The sequence below is a fragment of the Rhinolophus sinicus genome, chromosome 2 (assembly GCF_057876585.1).
Source record: "Rhinolophus sinicus isolate RSI-liver-muscle chromosome 2, RSI-T2T, whole genome shotgun sequence".
Taxonomy (NCBI): domain Eukaryota; kingdom Metazoa; phylum Chordata; class Mammalia; order Chiroptera; family Rhinolophidae; genus Rhinolophus; species Rhinolophus sinicus.
The window spans coordinates 19,250,275-19,266,911 of record NC_142502.1 but is presented as its reverse complement, the minus strand read 5'-3'; the positions used below and the strand labels follow the sequence as shown (position 1 = coordinate 19,266,911).

The following is a 16,637-nucleotide window of genomic DNA, read 5'->3' as shown; positions in this document are numbered from 1 at the left end:
GGCTTCCTAGCTTCCCTTGCAGCTAGGACCTAGGGATAGAACTTGTGGTCTACTTCCCAGACCGTGTCATGTAAGATGTGAATTTGGAAAAGAGCAGCATGACCCAGACTCCGGTAAGAATGAAGGCGAGGACTCCAGTCAATGATGGAACCAGACCTTGGACTCTTCACCTGAGAACTCTGCTTTCCCTGCCGTAGCTTCATTCTCAGATAGCCTGTCTCTCTGTGCAGTGCTCCCAGGGCTCCGTTACAATATCCTCGTTGATCAGTCTCAGAATTTTAATGTATGGCTTTATTAACAAAAATAATAACTTAGTGGCACAAAACAATAACATTTTAATTCTGCCCACAAAAGTGAAGCACTGGATAGTGGGAAATGGAGCGGAAATCCTGGAAAAGGAGTTGACAGAGCAAACTAAATCTTTTCAGCACAGCAAAGAAAGCGTTGCTGAACAGTGAAGATCAAGGAACGTAAGTGTCCAAGTGCACGGCTGAGTCGTGGGAACAGGGAGGAGGCCACGGAACTCCCAGTGAGGCGGTGCAGTGGCTGTGGTGCCTGCAGCCGGCAGGAAGGGCACACAGTGCCACACACACCGCCCTGCATTTGCCGTGGTACAGTATAGATACAGGTTTCTACACAGCTTTCTTCCCCGGTGATCTGTGACACATGCTGCGAAGAAAAGCGACCCACTGGTACAAGGGTCCAAGAACTCTCCTGCTGCCCGTGCAACTCATTTCTTGACGTTTATGCTGTTGAGAGTAAAACAAACCAAACACCGCGCTCTGGGCTCGGTCCCCGCACCACCGCGAGTCTCGGGCGCCTCCAAAACTTGCTGCTAGGAATCCAGAGGTTTACTGGAATTTGTTTCCCGCGCCCGCGCACCTCGAAACCGAAAGCAGAATTGGCTGGGACCTGGGCGTGCCGCCGGTCGTCCGAAGCGCGCGGAGCGCCAGTGCAGTTGCCCTCGCAGCCGTGGCGGCCCGGGGGCAACAGTGAGCTGAGGCGGCGGGCAGCGGGGGCTCTGGCGAGAAGGCTACTGCCGCTCCGGTCGGGAGAACTGGAAAGGCAACGGCGAAAAATCGAAGGATTTCAGAAGGAGGGAGCGAGGAGGACGGTGGAACAGGCCTTGTAGGAAGAGCGAGAGAGACACCCTTCGCCTGCACCAGGATGGCCGAGTGGTTAAGGCGTTGGACTTAAGATCCAATGGACATATGTCCGCGTGGGTTCGAACCCCACTCCTGGTAGAAGCTTTTTTCCCCTCTCACGTTAAAATATTTTATATATTTTTAAAATATCAATTTCACTGAACACACCACGCCTTGGACTCAAGAATCCCGCGTTCCCTGTGCCCGAGACCAGGCAGCGGGCAGGTTGGGCGTGGGGCACGGGCGGCGGCCGCGTTTCCGGCGGCGCCTCAATAGGCCCCGGCTGCGCCGCCTGCAACGCTCGCGGGGCCGAGGCGGGGCCGGGACTCAGGCGGCCGCCAGCGCTGCCGGGTTCTGCTCCCCAGGTTCGGGAGCCGGCGGCGCGGGGAGGGCGCTGGTGACGGGGTAGCGTGGTTAGAAAACTGCCCCTGCAGAAAGTCAAGGATAATCTCTACCTTTTTTCTTTCTTTTCGCTAAAATTAATTATCTGCACACAGTTCTTCCATGAACTCCTCGTAGCCTGAGACAGTACGTATCATAGTTCTAAAATGGATCCTAACTTGCGTTTGGCTTACGTTTAAAAAATACAAATGCATGGTGTCGTTTTGTATCATAGTTTTTTGTTGGTTTGTTTTTTACATGAAAGGAATGAAAAACCTAGAGGGGAAAAAAGTTGCAAGTACAGTGCAAAGAGCCCTTTATTTAAAAACATGTGAGAGTAAGCTACACTAGATGCCGCACTACAACCATTAAAATGAGGACATTCACCTTGATGCTTCATTATCATCTAACCCCAGACCCCATTTCATCGCCAGTTGTCTTTTATAGTAAAAGGCTCCTGTGCAGAATAACGCATTGCCTTTACTTGTCGCATCCCCTTAGGCTTCTTCAATCAGTAACCTCCTCAGTCCCACCTGACTTTTGCGAGCTTGACCCTCCTGAGGATGACAGGCCAATCCTACGTAGCACATCCCTTGGCCGGTTTGGGTTTGTCTGTTTCCTCATGATTAGATTCAGGTTCTGCTTCTTCAGCAGGACTGTGCAGAGATGGTGCTGTGTTCTCATGGCGTCCTCTGAGGTGGCATGGTTTTAATGTGGCCTGTTCCTGATCTTAATTCACTTAATTAAGCTTCTCTGCCAGGCTTCTCCACTGTAAAGTTGTGCTTTTCCCCCTTGGGATTAATACATATTTCGAGGAGAAGTGCTTTAAAACTATGTAATTATCCAATTACTCATCAAACTTTCCATTTTCTTCAAGTATTTATGGAATCATAAGTAATGTAAATATGTACGCATGGTGTCCTATTTTAATTAAGGGTTACCATCTATTCTACAATTATTTGTCTTGATGCGCAAAGTGTCCCAGATTTGGCCGGTGGCAGTCCATTCAAATTGCCTTTTGATGTCTCCCTCATACTTTAGCACTTCCTTACTTCCTAGTTCAACATATCCCTTGCTTACCTTGTATTTTCCCTGACCCAGCCCTAGAACCAGCCATTTTCAAAAGATCTCTGGTTCCCTTTAGTGGAAGATGGTATTTAGAAACCAAGATCTCAGTGCTAGGTGTGCTTATTGGTTTTGATGGGTTTCTGGTCCCAGCCCCTCTCCGTGCACAGAATTAGAGAATATGTGTCTGTCTGTATATCTACCTTCCCACCTACCTACCTGCCTATCTAATTTATATCTAGGAGTTCATACCAATACTTCCAAGTCTGATTAAACACTGCAGATTTTATTTAATTTTTCTATCCATATTTGTAATTCCCTACCCCATCCCAAGTGTAACATCTACCATGTTTGGGCCCATCTAATAGTTTTAAATTGAATTGTACCTCTAGGAAGAGAGAGAAAGAGAGAGAGAGAGAGAGAGAGAGAGAGAGAGAGAGAGAGAGAGAGAGAGATTTTAATGAACCACATTTATAATGAGAAAATATGAATTATGCCCAAGGTGCCAAAGGAGCAGTGTGGGAAGCCCTAATTCTTTCCAGAGAGTCAGCTTTAGTTGAGAACTGAAGGAAGAAGAGCGGGGTTCTGGGAGGAGCAGGGAGGAAAGGGAGAGACACAGGTGGGGAAAGCCATCTGGAAACCATGCTAAGTTTGGTGTCTGGAGTCCACTGAAGGATTCGAAGCAAGAAGCAATCTGATTAGTGTTGCGTTTGGAAGCAGCTATGTCTATTGATGTAGAAACTCTTGATCAGTCTACATAGGCTTGGGAGAGAGGGCATGTTGAATTGGCAAGAAATATTTTTGGGGGGGACAGGAATTTGTTTAATTCAGTCAATAGCCAGTTAGACTCAGCTCAGTCTATCTCTCTCTTTTCCTTCTTAAAACCTGAGCAAAGGAAGGAACGATACTGATGGGAAGCCTTTCCAGCTCATGCTAATTTATGTGTTTGTATTAATATGTTCAGGTGCAGATGTGGAATGATACTACCAAGAATAGGCAAAGACTAGTGTGGATTTTTACTTTGTTCCTTTGAAACTATATTGTAGATCAAGCTTCTAGTCAGTAGTAACCAGTGACTATGCTATAGCACAGATGGTAAAAGACTAGTTAGTATTCTTCTTGAGCTTGCTGAAACTGGCCAACAGATCACTGAGATGCCACAAAGAGGGGTGAAATGACGCTGGTGTAGAAACAAGAGAATCTAGTAGATAGATCCTAGGGCATTGCATCACAGGTTTTGTATTGATCAACATACATGGCCTACTTAACTACAGTCTTAAGAAGCTAATTTAGATGGGATCTTTTGCTTTATTATACCCTCTGCAAAATATTTTATTATCAATTTCCTCTGATAAGTAGGATTCTCTAAGTGAATTGAATTTAATGCAGCAAAATTTAAGAATATGATTCAGTTTATAAAAGTTTAAACCACAAGGGTGACTCAGTAGAAAGAACTCAGGCTTTGAGGTCCGACAGAATAACCAACTTTCCCAGGTTACCAGTCTTTTGCAAATCGGAAAATAACATTTACCTCCATAAAGTGGTTATGAGGCTGTAACATTCTTCTCAAAAAAGTAGGTGTTTTGTAACTGAGTTCACTTCCCTTTTCTAGAGCCATCTTTTGTGGGAACTACAGGAGAACAATGCTGCATGAGTAGAAAGAAACCTTACCTTGCATGTGTAGACCAACTTGGCAGTTTTCAAAATACTTTTACATTCACAATCTCCATTGACAGACAGGATTATACACCCAGACCCACTGCACGTAGGTGGTAGGCAGAATTCGACACAATTTTTCTTAATAAATTTAAAAAGTAATGCTTTTTTTCACTCAAAATTTTATATATGTATATAGAGCCAGACGATATCAGTTCTTCAAAATTGAAATCCTGTCCTAAAATGTATCAGAATCTTTACTTTCCTTTGAAAAGTAGGCTTATTATATTAGACTCTTTATTTTTCAAAATTCTTAAAATATTTTGTATTTAAATTTGAATCATTTGTAGGTATACCACCACTAAGCTTAGAATGATTTTCCAATGATTATTTTAACAATGAGAAATTAAATCACTACTTTGAATTATAAATTAAGAGTGTGGATTTATAAGCATTCTTATTCTAGGTTTGAACTAGTCGTTAAGTTATTCAAAATTGTTTGAAATTTTCTATAGGACTTTCTGAAGAACTGCAGGAAGTGTTGCCAATATATTTAAACAGTGACACCTAATGGTTGATTTGAGGTAAATGTATGTGTTAAATTCTGTCTGTTTTATTCTGACTATAAAATCCAGATAAAGTGCTGTCCATAGTTACTGTGTTTTTAAAAATAATTTTGTTATTTTTGAATTACAGTTGGAATACAATATTATATTATTTTCAGGTATACAACATAGTGATTAGACATTTACAGAACTTAGGATAAATCTAGTTCACATCTGACCTCATACAATTATCACAATATTATTGACTATATTTCTGATGCTGTACTTTACATCCTCATGAGTTTTTATAACTAACAATTTGCACATCTTAATCCCTTCCCCCCTTTCAGCCCCCCCTCTCATCTGGCAACCATCAAAACGTTCCCTGTATCTATGAGTTTGTTTCTGTTTTGTTTACTTTTGTTTTGTTTATTAAACTCCACATTTGAGTGAAATTATATGGTGTTTGTCTTTTCTTTGTCTGACCTGTTTCACTCAGCATAACACCCTCTAGGTCCATGATGTCGCCAATGGCAAAATTTCATTCTTTTTTATGGCTGAGTAATACTCTATTGTATGTATGTAACTCTTCTTTATCCATTTGTATCAGTGGACACTCAGGTTGCTTCCATATCTTGGCTATTGTAAATAATGCTGCAGTGAACATAGGGGGTGCATATGTCTTTTCAAACTAGTGCTTTGGTTTTCTTTGGATAAATACCCAGAAGTAGAATCGCTGAGTCCTCCTTTGTCTCTTCTTATAGCTTTTGTTTTAAAGTCTATTTTGTCTGATATAAGTATTGCTACTTCAGGTTTTTTTGTTTGTTTTCATTTGCATGAAATAGCTTTTTCCAATCTTTACTTTCAGTCTGTGTGTGTCTTAATATCTGAAGTAGATCTTGTGTAGAGACAACATATGCATGAGTCTTCTTTTCTTATCCATTCAACCCCTCTACATCTTTTGATTGGAGCATTTAATCCATTTACATTTAAAGTAATTATTGATAAGATTTTATTATTCATATTTTTAATATTTATTTATTTATTTATTTATTTATTTATTTATTAATTTTTGTCTTAGAGAAGTCCCTCTAACATTTCTTGTAATACTGGTTTGGTGGTGATGAATTCCTTTAGCTTTTTCTTGTCTGGGAAGCTCTTTATTTCTCCTTCAGTTCTAAATGATAGCTTTGCTGAGTAGAGTAATTTTGATTGTAGGTCCTCGCTTTTCACCACTTTGAATATTTCATGCCAATCCCTTCTGGCCTGCAAAGTTTCTGTTGAGAAATCAGCTGATAGTCTTATGAGCTCTCTTATAGGTAACTAACTGCTTTTCTCTTGCTGCTTTTAAGAGTCTCTCTTTATCTTTACCTTTGCCATTTTAATTTTAATGTATCTTGGTGTGGGCCTCTTTGGGTTCATCTTGTTTGGGACTCTCTGCACTTCCTGGACATGTATGTCTATTTCCTTTACGAGGTTAGGGAAGTTTTCCATCATTATTTTTTTCTCCAGTTATTATTTCTTTAAATGGCTTTTCAATCCCTCTTCTTTCTCCTTCTAGTACCCCTATGATGCGAATGTTGATATGCTTGATATTGTCCCAGAAGCCCCTTAAATTATCCTCATTTTTTTTTTTTTTTTTTGTATTCTTTTTTGCTGTCTTGATTGGGTGTTTTCCACTAGCTGATGTTGTCTTCCAAATAGCTGATTTTATTGTCTGCTTCATCTAACCTACTGTGGATTCCTTGTAATGTATTCTTCATTTCAGTTATTGTAGTGTTCATTTCTGACTGGTTCTTTTTTGTTTTCTATCTCCATTTTTATGTTTCCTATCTCTTTGTTAATTGTTAATTGAGTTCATCGAATCTTCCCCTAAGTTCACTGAGCATCCTTATAACCAGTGTTTTGAACTCTGCATCTGGTAGATTGCTTGTCTCCATTTTGTATAGTTCTTTTTCTGGAGTTTTGTTGTATTCTTTCATTTGGGACATATTTGTCTCCTCATTTTGGCTACCTCCCTGTGTTTGTTTCTATATATTAGGGAGATCTGCTATGTCTCTTGGTCTCAGTAGAGTGGCCTTATGTAATAGGTGTCCTGTGTGGCCCAGTGGCACAGTATTCCCTGGTCACCTGAGTCAGGTGTTCCAAGAGTGTCCCTTGTGTGAATTGTGTGTGCCTTCCTGTTGTGGTTGAGCCTTGGTTGTTGTTTGTTAATCAGTGGTTTGGGATGACCCTAAGACTGATTGGCTGTGAGGAATGGCTGTGATTGTAGCAGAGAAGCTGTTGTGCGGGAGCTCACCCCACAGAGCAGGATTTGCTCTAGTGAGGCTCTGGTGCTTTCCTAGCCTGCCCTTTGGATATGTCATTTCTGGAGGTGGTGCTCTGGTGTGGTCTGAAGCACCAGGTGTGTTGGTTCTGGGGCTTCTTGGGAGGGCCTGTGATGCAAGCCAAGGTCAGCCTTTGCCTATGCCTGGTCTGGGGCCACCCGATACAAGTTACAAAGTGATCTGCAGATGATTGCTACTTGTGCTGGGCTAGGAGGTGCCTGGGAGAAGCTAAGCTGTGAACTGAGCCTAGCTGCCACTAGTGTCAGACTTCGAGCCATTTAGGAAGAGGTATGGGGCACACTGAGTCCAGATGCTGCTTGTTTGGGGTTTGTGAACCTTTGTGTGATTTTAGAAAAGTCAAAAGCATGAGCCAAGACAGGTCATTTGTATGGAAAAGCCACTAGAAGCGGCTTGGGTAGGCCTGCAAGTTGGGTGGGGTGGAGTATCAGGGAATTACCAGGGCAGGGCCTACAGTGTTAGCTAGATTGATGGAAACTCATATATGGTAGCCACCTGTTTGTGCAGATTGGGGAGGGGGGGGCTCAAGAAAAGAAAATAGCATCTGCTCATACTTCTGTCTGGGAGAAAGCTGCTCCTCCACCCTTCACCCTGAAGCTAGATAACTCAGTTCCTCCCCATAAGTCCCCAGCACTGGAGCTCATAGTGACTGAGTCCATCAGCAAGTAAGTCTGTATGTGGGCCCTTTAAGAGGAATGCATGGGACTCCAGTAGCCCTTCATCTCAGCCACAATCTCTGCTGATTTTCACAGCCAGAAGGTATGGGGACGTCTCTTCCCAAAACTGGAACCCTGTGCTGGGGAGCTTAGTGTAGTTCTGGGACCCCTTGCTCCTCAGGGGGGACCTCTGCAACTGAGATATCCCTCCTGATTTTTATCTGCCACATGTGGGTGTGGGACCAGCCAGTTCAGTGTCTTCACCTCTCCTACCAGTCTCCATGTGGCTTCTTCTGTATGCCCTTAGTTATGGGTCTTTTATTCAGCTAGTATTCAGGCAGTTATCAAATGATGGCTGTTCTATAGTTTAGTTGTAATTTTGATGTGGTCAAAATTACATGTGAGAAGGGGAGCATAGCATTTACCTGTGCTGCCATCTTGACCAGAAGTCCTATAGGTACTGTGTTTAACAGCACATTAAGACTATGTTAAATCCAGCCAGTAAGTTGAACTTTTTTTTTTCCTCTTTCAAACTTTAATGATAAACCTGCCATTGAAAAGAATCCTAAATCACTGACACAACTTGCATGAGCTGTTATTGTAATTGTTTGAATAGGCCCTTCACCACATTATATCCATCATTATTGTTTTAATATAATTATATTTTCAAACTCCAAAATTGACTATGAAATTGAAGAATAGTAGAAATTTGGATTAACCATCAGCTTTACAACACAGAAGTCATGTCTAGTTTGAGAAACCCTAAACAAGTGGCTTTCTTTTGTCCTTAGTAGCAAGTTCAAATTTGGAGATCTTATTTATTCTCTTTATTTTGCTTTTGGATACAATTGCAGCTAATTAGTGAACAACTTGAATGCATACAACACATTTGCTAATTGTTCAAATGAGATAAATAATAATGCCCCAAGTTTTAATGAGTCTGTTCAGTTACAAATATGCCACGTAAGAATCAGGGAACTTGATTCCATATTCCTCACATATACTCCACTGCTGGATAGAGGGCCATTGTATACCACCTGGTTCATTGGGAACCACCTGGTTTCGTTTTCATCTAAATAGATTTTGATGTCTCTGAACCACTTATCAGAGTGCCTGGCAGAGATGAAATGACAGCACTGCAACCTTACTGCAGTGAAATGGGAACTATGCCTAGCGGAGTGTCTCTAGCACATTATGTGCACTGTATAAAAATGCCTGCTGAATAAATGAACAAACTTGAAATTTACTGAGTATAGTTCACAGTTCATTCTATTTATTGTACATATATTAACCCTCATTTAGGGTATGTGTTTAAAATATACTCAGGATTTGTTTTAATCAGGTATGATAAGACATGTGACGTGGAAATGACTTACGAAAGAAGAATTTTATATTTACAGGTCCCTAGAAAGAAGAATCACAGGGCACCATGTACGGTCACTTGGGAAACACCGGGGTCAGTCAAGAGGCAGAAGGAATGAGGGCAAAGCGCGGGCAAGAAACGATACTGTGATTTTCACAGGGAAGAATTGGTAAGGCAGACTGAGCAGGCTTAGATTGGCTAGTGTGAGTAATTTCAGCAGGAAATTGGGGCATAGGGGCTGTCCTGAGTTGTCTGGTATCTCTAGAAATTAGCTAAACCTGGGAGGGGCAGTTTCTCCCTGGTCAGGAAGGACCCAGAGGCCAGAGCATTAAGAATACAGTATTAAGAAAATATAGTTAATATAGAATGGGTTCAGGCATTCTCATACTTCTTTTCCTTTTCTTCCTTCTTCTCTTTCTTCTTCAACTAAGGTGAACTTTATCTAGTTAGGAGATTCAAGATTCAGAAGCCCAAAAGAGCAAGCACATGAGTAGTTTTTGAGTCATTTCTATTTGGGTATGTTATGCATTCAAGTCTCAAATTTATCTTTGGGTTTAGGTTGTATTTTCAGTCATTTTATTCGTTGCTATAGTGTAGTGAGGCTAGCAGTCACTGAATAAGGTAATTTTAAAAATTGCATTGAAAAGATGGATTATTAAGAAGAGTATTAAATATTTGTCTCAATTCAGCAGTCTCTTTTATATATTGTGAAATGCATGGCATAGGTCCTAACAGCCAACACAGAAGTGTGATAGAAGTTCGTCAGCCCAAGTTTTAATCCCATTTCCAACCCTTATTAGCTATGTGACTTTGGACTGGTTTAGATTCTCCAGCTCGTATTTTATCACCTGTAAAATGGGTACTGTATTAAAAGTACCTGTCAAACAATTTGTTGTGAGAACTAAGTGTGATGTTGATAAAGTGCTTAGAAAGTGCCTGGCATATACAATGATCAATAGATTAATCTACTGTCATATGTTAGTGATTCTTATAAAGTATAACTATGGATTGACTATGAGACCAGTTTTGCTATAAAGGTAAAAGTCATTCGTGGAATTAATTCTGCCGTTGGATATACATTGTACTTGTTATAGTAATTGTAGTAAAGTGCGATTGTTAGCAAAAAAAATACACTCTTACAGACATGATATTTGAGAGAGGGACATAGACTGCATTCTTCTGATTTGTTCATTCAACTTTTTTTCCATTTAAAAGTCTTTAAGTGTCTAATTTTCCAGCATCAAAAATCTCTTCTTAAACAAAATTCTGAGTAATTCTCTGAATAATTTTTACATTAAAAAACAGCACAGTTCTAAACCCTAACTTTTCAAATTCATGATAAATGAACTAATTGTTTTCCCCTGGGTGTCACACCCACTGGGTTAGTCACAAGTAACTATGTCAAGGATGTTGTTCACATTTTTTAAGCACTAGCAATTCTGACCCACCCAGTTCAGCTTCAATGTTAGGTACAATCAGGCTTAATTTTGTTTTATTCCACATAAGAAAAATAAGAAACCCCCCTCACTTGGAAATGTGCAAAATAATATATAACGTCATGCTTTTAAGTGTGGAAAGTGCTTCATAGAGCATAGGCTGGCATTGAGGTCCATTATTATACAGGAGAGCTCTTTTATTGTGAGTCAGTATAATGTCTGATTTATTAGTGCATTGCAAAGAACAACATTGGAAGTGTGCAATGGAACCACAGTGAAATTTAAAAGAGGCCTACTGAATTGAAATGACCTCAACAGTATACTGATTGAATCAATTAATCTGTTACTTTAATGCTGATTTTAGTCTCCTATGAATAATCCTCAGACCAAAGTGAGATGGGGATGAACTTGGATAACTCTGGGTGGAGAAACCCCCTGGGTAGACCTAGTGTGAAAACGATCCTCCCACTGGATTTCTCTCCTCTGTTTCTACATCTCAGTACCATAAGTCATAAGCCTGCTCATAGAACACACAGCTACTGCTGCCTTTTGCCCATGTTTTCAAAATGTCTAGGAAAGTCTTGCAGGGAAATACCAGCACTGAAATTAGGCAACCTCTAATTTCAACTGAGCAATTCATTCATTCAGTATTTTTTTAAGTGATTAGAATGGGCAATGCCACGCTGGTGGCTGGAATACAGCTGGAGTAGGAAAAACAAAGTCCCGTCCTCATAGACCTTACATTTTGTTAGGGAATACAGGCATTAAACAACTAATCATAACATTAATTATTTTTCATTGTCATGGTTTTCTCCTAGAACTCCAGGGTACAGTTCAGAGCAGGAGAGGAGAAACAGAAAACTGTCATAGAATGGATGGAATGTGAACGGAGTGGCCATATGCTCATTACTAGGAGAGAGACTGAATTCAGCCCTCAGAAAGAGAGAAAGAAGAGAGAGAAAAAAGGAGAGAGGGAGGGAGAAAGGAGTGAAGGAAGAGAGAGGGAAAAGAAGAGGTAGGGAGAGAAAAAAGAGAGAGAGAAAGAGAGAGAGGAGGAAGGTAGGAAGAGAGGAAGGGAGGGAGGGAGTCTTCAAAACCCGAATTCTTGGATCCAGTTGTATTCAACTCCATGCTTATGTTTCCAAGTTGAGACAGTAAGTTCCTCTTTTGTGTGTGAATGGACACTAGTTTGTGTTGGCTTTTTATTATTTGAAGCTATAAGAGTCCTGGCTAACCTGGCTTTTCAGTATTGGTATAAAGTTGAATGTCTTCTTGAATATCAAAGGTGAAAAAAATTGTAATGTTTCAGAAGGGGAACAAGTAATGGCGTCATGAGATTTTATCATGGGCTTGTTGAATGTTAGAATTGGAAGAGATATACTTAGAGTTTCCAATAAGGCAGAATAACCCTCTGACCACTCCTGACAGTGGTAAACTAGTCTCTAACCCAGTGGTCCTTACTAGTAATGACACTGGCCCTGGGGGACGTTCTGGAAGAATGTCGGGCATATTTGGCTTGTCATAATAATTGATGGGGTCTCCTGACATGAGGGAGGGGCAAGGGGTGCTGAGCATGCTGCAGTGTGTGGGAGTCCTGCCATGAAGAATTACCCTTCAGCCTGCAAGATTTGGGCATGTGCAACAGGATATTCCTGTAGGTTAAAAGCCTGTTTATCTGAACTCACCATCTAACTCCATTTTTCATATTAAACACAAAATACTTTTTGCAAGCTTTCAATATGCAGTGACTTTTCCAAGTATACAACTCATGCAAATCAGGGGAAAGTGTACTTTGTTTTATTCAGAATTTCATCAAGAGTTAGTTTCCAGTGTTGAAAAGCTCATATCACTCACATCAAAAGCAGTGGTGTCACTGGTTCACTGGTTCAACACACCTGCATCCACGTGCACGTGGAGACGTTGTATTCCTGATGATTTGCTGGGCTCTGTCTTCTATAGTCTCGCTTTATCACGTACGTATTGAGATATCATGTACAACCAGAAGTCTCCAACCTCCTCTCTCATCCAAGTGGGCTTTTCATCTCCACACTGACTCATTTGTTCCTTTGTTGAGATTGGCACAGCTCACCTGCTCATGTGCTTTCTTGGACTCTCTGCTTCCCAAATCCTACCAAGGCTGCCTGGGCAGGACTGCATCATCCCAGCCTTCTTGCCACAGTTGACCAGGCCCGGAATGGGCACCTGAATCAACGGGACCAACTACATTCTCTCCCAACAATTTGGATTATAAATTGACTGCAAGGGCACATAGGGTCATTTTCTGCTATGTGTACCGAGAAGCAAGACGATGGGATGTGCAGAGAGAGCAAAGGGTAATGCAAATACACAGACAAAAGCAAAGATGAGGGACCCTGTGGCCAACGAGGGAAAAAGCCACTAAGTGAGCAGCTGCTTTGGTTCCCAGTGGATTTCCTAACCCAAGTTCCAGACTTCCGGAAGCGTGGCTGAGTGCTCTGCTTCTGGTACTGTGATGGAATGACCCCGACACAGAAGATTGCCTTTGACCTGGCCAGGTCAGTGCACCAACTCCTCAAGAACCGAGAGTCAAGGCGAGGGAGTCCCGAGCTATTCTGAGGTTTCAATTTCTCCTCTCATGCTTTGCTAATTCATGTGTCTTAGTTGAACTTACGTAGTTGATTTTTAAAAACTTTCATTTCAAATAGTTTAAAACTTTCTGAAAGGCTGCAGAAATAGTACATCCTTTACTCAGATCCCCAATTGTTAAGATGTACCACAGTTTTCATTTCTTTTTCCCATTCTCTCGCTCTCTCTCATTTTCTAAATCCTGTGATAGTAAGTTATAGATATGATGCCCCATTGCTCCTATATATTTCCCAAAACATGAGGATATTCTCCTACATGACTCCAGCATAATCATCAAAATTAGGACATTCATATTAATATAATATTACTGTCCAATCCACAGTCCCATTCAAATTTCATTGATTTCTTCAGTAGTGTCTTCATCTATACCCTTTCCTTTTTGGTCCATGTCTCTAGTCTAGGCTCTTCAATAGTTCCTCAGTCTTTTTTTCACCTCTGTGACCTAGACCCCTTTGAAAGTACAGATCAGCTATTTTGATAGAATGCTCCTCGATTTACATTTGTCTTGTATTTCCTTATTATTAGATCCAGGCTATTAATTTTTCACAGCAAAACCATAAATGTGATGCCATGTTCTTCTTAGTACATCACGTCAGGAGGCATATGATATCAATTTGTTCTATTTTTGGTGATGTTGACTTTTACAATGTAGATAAAATAATATTGAACAGTTTTCTCCACTGTTAATTACTAAGTATTTTGTACTTCCAACCACTAATATTAGTCTCCATTGGTAGTTTTTGTCCAAAATAATTAGCAGTATGATTTTTGACAAATGGTGATTTTTTTTTTCTATGTTCACCATTTCCTCTATATTTCTCAATTGGCATTGTACTATAAGAGAGACTTTTCTCCCTCACATATTAATTCACTTGCTTATTTATATTAATATGGCTCAAGGATTCATATTTCATTCAGTTAATTTAATCCATACAACACTAACTAAAATTTGTTCAAATTTTACCAGATTTGGCCAGTGGTAGCCCCTTCAAGCTGCTCATCTCTTCTCTCTGACTGTCTCCATACAGGCCTGCCAGTGGGTCCAGTCCACTTCGGCAGGCTGCCCTCACAACATCCCTAGCCCTGGACCATACCCATATCCCAAGTAGCAATGAAATCTAAATGCTGAACTTGACACAGCTGTTTCAGCAGCCTTTATTTCAGCTATTCTTTTAGGTGATTGAGATCATTTTGAATTTTGATTCTGTCTTCCAATGCATTTGCTGCCCCTCCTACTTTTGAGCTACCTAAGCGTTTAATACATTTTTATTCAAGTTGATAAAAATTTGAGCATAACAGCAGGGAGAATTTCCTGTTATTAGAGATATCCTTTCCAGGTGGAATTGATATGTTAATACACACTCTTTGTATGTTATAGTTTAACCAGCTCCAAACTAATTTTTAAAGACTATCTACTATGTTTCCCTGAAAATAGCTGAAAATCAGCTCTAATGCGTCTTTTGGAGCAAAAATTAATATAAGACCAGGTATTATATTATATATTATATTATATTATATTATATTATATTATATTATATTATATTATACCCGGTCTTATAGTAAACTAAGACCGGGTCTTATATTAATTTTTGCTCCAAAAGATTCATTAGAGCTGATTGTCTGGCTCAAGAAGTCTTATTTTGGGGGAAACATGGTAGTTTGCATTTATTCACCATGAACACAAGATCTCTTGAGATGTGTTTTCTAACAGTGTGCCAAAATTACAATGCATTCTATCTGTGCATAGTAGAGTGACCATATAAAAAATGAAATCATGTTAGTTTGACATAAGAGGTTATTAATGAACCCATGCTGGCCTCTACTGCTCATTGCTTTTTCACCAGAGAGGTTAAGTAACTTGCTCGAAGAATAGTTACTAAGTGAAGTCCTGGAATTTGAACCCAGGCTGCTATGTCACGAATGCCTTGCTCTTTCACAACACCTCCATCCATTTACCTGGGGATGGGGAAAGAACTTCCTCTTTCTGTTTTTACATTATGTTACTTTAATGACATATTGTTGGAGTGCAAGTGTTGGCCCATAGGTGTACCCAAGGGCAAGACAAGGATTGACCTGGTAGGTCCAGGAGTTACCACTACCTCAGGTCCCTGGATGTATTCTTCACAGTTTTTTGAAACCTTCCCCAGGATGGCCTACTGACTTGCCCATTTGATGTATAGATTAAAACCCAACTTAGAAAAGCAGATGTGAGTTTCTTTAATTAAGAGCAAAGCATTTCTAAAACACAATTATGAAATTATTTGTTCATGTGAAATACCCAACATTATTTTATCTTTCTGAATATCTATATTTCAAGTATTATGGATTTCTATGCAGCTTTTTCATGTAAGGAATTTTGATTGTTGTCATTTTCTTCTTTCTTAACACCTTTCGTGTAAGACTCACTATAGCTTAGAAGTGCCACAAAAGCTACGAAAGACATACCCATGTACTCAATGAAGGTGGCTTTGCTAGACATAAGAAAGAAGAGGAAACATACAAAAATTGCCTTAAGTACTAGGAGTACTCCACTGAGGACGTTTTGCTGGACTGGGTAGAATGTTGTATGCAGAGATCACATTATTGAGGTTGTGGTCATGTTGAAGGGGTAAGAACAGAGCAAGAGAAAGACTCTGAACAAAGGGAGATTGAAGTTGACCAGACAAATCCCCATAGAGGAGTCTTTAAATCCAAGAGCAGTGGTGGGAGTCCTCCTTGGAACTCTTGGAGATGAACTGCACAACAGGCACGTCTGTGGAGAACAATCCCGAGCTGGCAGCTGCTCAGACAAGTCCACCCACCAAGACTCGGTCACTTATGGCTGTGTGGCTCTCTGAGCTTCTGGAGTAAGGGCTCCCTGTCCACCAGCTCTCAGGAAAATGGCCCTTGGTCCCTAAGTCCCTGTGGTACGCAGGATGCCCACCCACGCTGTGTTGAATCTGAAGCTGAGCGAGCACGAGGACCCTTGGGAAGAACCCTATGAATTTATTGATTTTATCCAGACAAATATCTTTTTTCTCCACGAAATCTTTATGCAAAAGTAGTATTTCCATCTCCTGTTGTCATCAAATAAATCTAGATATTTCCTCCTGGTTTTATTCATTGTTCAGAAAACAATGTTGCTGAGACTGCTGACTGTCCCCCTCCCTCCATCTATCCTCCACTTCATCCATAGAAATTGAAGCCCAGTGTTTGATAGGACACAGAGCTGCCTGGAATAAAGACTAACATTGTCCAGCTTTTCTCTTAGCTGCAAGAAGCAATGTGACTAAGATTTTGCCAATAACTTATAAGTAAAAATGTTATTAAAGAGCTTCCAGGAAAACATCCTTAAAAGATGGTGGGCCATGCCTTTTGCCTGCTCTTGGGAACATGGATTTAATGCCTGGTGCCTAAACCAGCACATTGGACCATGAGGAG

General features: G+C 40.6%; 1 non-coding gene across 1 annotated transcript; it reads left to right on the top strand.

Moving 5' to 3' along the window:
- The first annotated feature begins 1,161 nt into the window (after positions 1–1,161).
- Positions 1,162–1,244, top strand: TRNAL-UAA (transfer RNA leucine (anticodon UAA)). Its single transcript has one exon. It is a non-coding gene; the product is annotated as a tRNA-Leu (tRNA).
- Positions 1,245–16,637: the final 15,393 nt, after the last annotated feature.